At 46.1% G+C, this 5,166-nt stretch overlaps 1 pseudogene; it reads right to left on the bottom strand.

Moving 5' to 3' along the window:
- Positions 1–3,743: 3,743 nt before the first annotated feature.
- On the bottom strand, positions 3,744–4,663 carry LOC105543554 (annotated as a pseudogene).
- Positions 4,664–5,166: the final 503 nt, after the last annotated feature.

The raw sequence follows: 5,166 nt of genomic DNA, 5'->3' as shown, positions 1-5,166 counted from the left end.
GTATCCCTGGCAAAGATAACTTTCCCAGAAGCAGCACCCTCTTTCTCCAGTCCTCCTTGCAACTCAAGAGCCAGAATTGCACTACATGCCAAGTTCCTCTACCAACCACAGAACAGGGGAACAAGATTCCCTTGCTTGGCTTACAGGAATAAGATGATCTCTCTTTATGTGAGTGGGGTCTAAGCTTCCTTAACAATGCAGCTGCCTGATTCCCGAACAAAACTGTGGTCTTTGAGCAGGGAAATACCTGGACTGGGGACATGTACTGGTGTTGGGGTTGGATGGGAGAATGAATTTGGGAAAAGCAGACAGTGGTGTCTTCCATTCCTGAAAACACCCATAAATATATGGAAGGTTCTTTGAGGGGTCAATAAAGGTAGTAGGTGGTCAAGACACCATCCTGCAGTCATAAATCAACCCTGGAAGACAAAGGAAAAGAAAAATTAAGGAAGTGGATAGAGATCAAGTTTCACCAAGAACTATAAAGAACCAAACAAAGGGCCCCGTGTGAACTATGCACATTCCTACTTCAGTGCTTTTACCTGTGCGGTCTGAACTGCCTCACCCCTACACACACACCTACCTGGCACACTCTCTTGTCTTTTATCACAGACCTTCATTCCCTCCATTTCAAGTCTGTCACACTTCAGAAACTTCTCTAACGAATCCAGCCTACAATAATTTATCCATTCTCTGTATTCCTTGAGCATTTGTAGTCTATAACACACTCTGTCATTTAACTATAGTGTGCATTTTCTGGAACTATTAGTTTTTATACATGATTATAACAGGATGTTAAAATGGAACTCTTTCTGACTCCTCTAGAGCACCTAGAAAATAGGTGTCAGCTATCCTCACTTTCCAAAGCAAGATGTCAAACCATCTATGCAAGAATTCCAAGGAAAAGGTCTCACAATTTTGAATGTTCTCACCACAAAGAAATGACATGTTTGAGGTGATGGATAGGGTAATTCTCCTGATTTGATCATTACACAATGTATACATGTATCAAAACATCACACTGTGTCCCATAAATATGTACAATTATTGTGTCAATTAAAAACAAAATAAAACTTTTAAAAAATGGGGAAAAAAATGGTCTGAGAAACAGTTTTGTGACCATTGTCCTTAATGGTATAAAATGTTGAAATTGAGCAACCTGGGAAGTAGACGTTTTCATTCTCCTATTAGTGTGCTTTCTGTCTTAACGTCCCGTTACAGGATTGGATTCAACTGCAAGTGAAAGAAAACACAAAGCAAATGACTTCTAAAAGAAAGAACTGTATTCCTCTCTCATGTAAATACTAAAGTAATGGCTCAAGGCTGATATGGTGAATCTATCCACATTCCCACCAGTAAGAAAGGAGAAAGGTCTAAGTCCTTTTAAGGACACTTCCTGAACACAGCACACACACAGTCTTTATAGCCCGTTGGCCAGAACTGAGTGACATAACTAACCCTAGTTACAAGGAAGACTGGGAAATGTAATCTTTATTCTGAAAAGCCCTATGCCCAGTCAAAAGTCTCAGGCTACATCACTGCGGAAGACACAGTGAGGAAACTAGGTGTTTCTTCCATAATCCACCTCTTTTTTTTTTGTTTTCCTTGAGATAAGATCTTGCTCTGTTACCCAGGCTGAAGTGCAGTGGCACAATCATTGCTCACCTCAGCCTCAACCTCTCAGACTCAAACAATCCTCCCACCTCAGACTCCCAAGTAGCTGGAACTACAGGTGCACATCACCATGCTTGGCTAATTTTTTAATTTTTTGTAGAGATGGGATCTCACTATGTTGCCCAAGCTGGTCTCAAACTCCTGGACTCAAGCAATCCTCTCTCCTTGGCCTCCCAAAGTTCTGAGATTACAGATATGGGCCACTGTGCCTAGCCCCACAATCCACCTCTTTAACCCTAAAAATGCCCATGTGCACCCATCTTGAAATACATAGAACATACCCATCCTTTCCATAAAAGAAGGCAATAACCCAATCAGTAACTGCATTCAGCTTAAATCCAGAGTGTATGACTGGTGCCCAGTCCTCTCCATCAGGCCCAGATGCAGCTCTCAGTGGTCAGGTGATCTATATGCTAATAGTGAGTTATCTTCCCATCACATACCTAAATTTAAAATGATAGAGAAGAAACAAGATAACAACAATTTCTAAAGACTCCCATTTGGAAATGGGGAGAAGGGGAAATGCCCAGAAGTCACTGGCCCATAACTATTATCATAACCCACTGGGCAGGAATAGCAAAGGCTCCTGCCCTTCATAGTGAAGTCATTTCCTTGGTTGGACACTCTGGCAGCTTCTCACTCTCCTTTCTGAGAATAATTCCCTTGTCCACTGGCCCTGGCTTTTCCTTCTGGAAGTTTCTCCTTTATCCATCATCCTCTTGACCACATCTGAAATGGGCCTTGGAGGGCACACACAATCTTCTTTCACACACTCTTCCTGCTAATGCAGTCTCTGGAACACAGGCATTACTCTACAGAATGCTGCTCACAGGTTTCTTTGTTTCCAATATGATTCCCTCAAAATTTTAGTAGGCTTCCAGTTTATCTGTTTCCATGTGTGAAAAACCACAGATAACAATGTCATCTAGACACAGCTTTTAAGCCTAAAGTCTCAGGCTTTTTACTTACTGGCCAGTGTTTGGCCACACCTGTCTCTCTCTCTTAACATAGTAGCTACTGAAACAAAAGGTTTGGTAAGATTTGATTTTTGCAACCAGCTAAGCTGATTCCCATGATGGCAGAGAACTCGTAAAGTAAGTTGCTTGAAGAGGGTTTGGGGCCACAGTGCTACATGTTAGCGAGGCTGTCATTTTGCAGCCACCTCTTGGGGCAGGTTCAAGTTGGGGTACAGACACAGTCAGCTTAATTAACACTTCAAACACCTCCAAATTGCTAGACTCCCAGTCAAGTTAAGAGTGCAGGCTGCATCCCAGAGTGCCTCCCTTAGCAAAGTGACATTTCCTTCCACATCCACTTGTAGACTAGCTCTCAGCTGAATTCAACTCTCTCCTGTAGGACTTTGCTAAAAGCAGCAAAAAGCTGCCTGACCACCAATATTCTAGGCTTTTTCTACCATTTTCACTAACACATGGTCTGCCTTTTGAGGTGTAGCAGATGCAATTTTACCCAATGTTTTTTGCTACCATCTAATGGGGATGACCTTCTTCCTATTCTGCAACATCTATGTTTCTGCAGCCTATCACCTTCCCAAGCTAATGCTTAGCACTCCATTTCAAGACAAAATTCTGAATTACTTAGTATTAGGTTCAGTTGTGTCAGACAACACATAACAATAGTGGATTTGCTTGTGGGTTGTTTGTTTGTTTGTTTGTTTGTTTGTTTGTTTGTTTGTTTGTTTTGAGATGGAGTCTCGGTCTGTGGCCCAGGCTGGAGTGCAGTGGTGCAATCCCAGCTCACTGCAACCTCTGCCTTCCGGGTTCAAGCGATTCTCCTGCCTCAGCCTCCCAAGTAGCTGGGACTACAGGCGTACTATGCTGCCACACCCACCTAATTTTTTTGTATTTTTAGTAGAGACGGGGTTTCACTGTGTTAGCCAGGATGGTCTCGATCCCCTGACCTCATGATCCACCCGCCTCAGCCTCCCAAAGTGCTGGGATTACAGGCATCAGCCACTGTGACTGGCTTTTTTTTTTTTTTTTTTTTTTTTTTTAACCTCTGAACTTTTCATTGGCCTCCTGCTGCCCAAAGAGTCCCCTGGTTCTGCTGACTTAATGTCTCAGAACTTTGGTGTTGTTGGTCTCAGACCCCACTTTGCCATCCACTATCCAGCAGGTGGTGGTCTTTTGGATGGTTTGCATGGAGTTGCTGCTGTCCAGGGCATCACCAAGATTGAAGTCCTTGCCATCTTCCAGCAGGTGGTGGTAGATGGCAATCACAGCCTCCAGCTTGACCTTGATGCTCAGCAGGGCCTCGTACTTCTAGGCGTGGCACTGTTGCCCCGGCCCAGGTCTGTGCCAGCTCTGACTCCAGGTGCAGCAGGATCCTGTTGAACTGCTCCATCTGCAGGGAGTAGCAGGCCTCCACCTTCCTCAGGCCGTTCTCCAAGCTGGCCTTCAGATTTCTCATGGAGACCAGGTTGATCTCCAAGCAGCTCCGTGAGTGTCATCTCAGAAGCTCCAACCTTGGTGGACTGCATGGTGACTACTGTGAGGCTCTCCTTAGTCTGCTGAGACCAGTACTTGTCCAGCTCCTCTTGGCTCTTCTGAGCCAGCTCACCATATTGGGCCTGGATGTCTGCCATGATCTTGGCGAGGTCCTGAGATTTGGGGACATCTACCTCCACAGTCAATCCAGAGTTGGCAATCTGGGCTTGTAGGCCTTTTATTTCCCCTTCTTGGTTCTTCTTCATGAAGAGCAGCTCTTCCTTGAGAGCCTCGATCTCTGTCTCCAGCTGTAGCCGAGTGACACTGGTGTCATCAATGACCTTGCAGAGCCCATGGATGTTGCTCTCCACAGACTGGCGCATGGCCAGTCTCTGACCTGGTCTCCCTTCTTCTCCAGGTGCTCCTAGATTTTGCTCTCCAGCTTCTGATTCTTGGTCTCCAGGCTCCTCACTCACTCTGTCTAGGTAGGAGGCCAGGCGGTTATTCAGGCTTTGTATGGTCTCCTTGTTCTGGATGTCTCCCATCCTGCCAGACCCCTGGCCATCCCCACAGCCAGGGCCCCAGACCCCATGCCACCCCGGAAACTGGTGGAGGGGGACACAGAGATCTGGGAACCAGAGCCCCCAACACCTGCATAGACGCTGGCCACGCTGCTGACGGGCCGGGTGTCTTAGCTGGGTGCCTGGACAGAGCCCAGGGACCAGTAGTTGGTGGAGAAGGTGGAGCGAGTGGTGAAGCTCATGCTGTCCGGTGGGGGGAGAGAGAGAGGGGACAGGACTCAGGCTTTACCAATGATGAACAGTGGGTTTTAAAAGATGGAAGTTTTTTTCTCTCACACATGCATGTTTCAGTAGTCAGTGTGTGTATGACTCATCAGGGGCCCAGGCTGCTTCCTGCCTACTGCCCGACCTCCTCAACATGCTGCTCCCACTTCTGCAAGCAAGATCTCAGCCAACTGCCTTCCATCCAGTGGAAAAGCGGGTTGAGGAGAAGGCCATGCCATCTCTTTTTGAAGATATTTCCTGGA

The sequence above is a fragment of the Mandrillus leucophaeus genome, unplaced genomic scaffold (assembly GCF_000951045.1).
Source record: "Mandrillus leucophaeus isolate KB7577 unplaced genomic scaffold, Mleu.le_1.0 Scaffold285, whole genome shotgun sequence".
Lineage (NCBI taxonomy): Eukaryota > Metazoa > Chordata > Mammalia > Primates > Cercopithecidae > Mandrillus > Mandrillus leucophaeus.
This window is presented reverse-complemented; position numbering and strand designations above follow the sequence as displayed.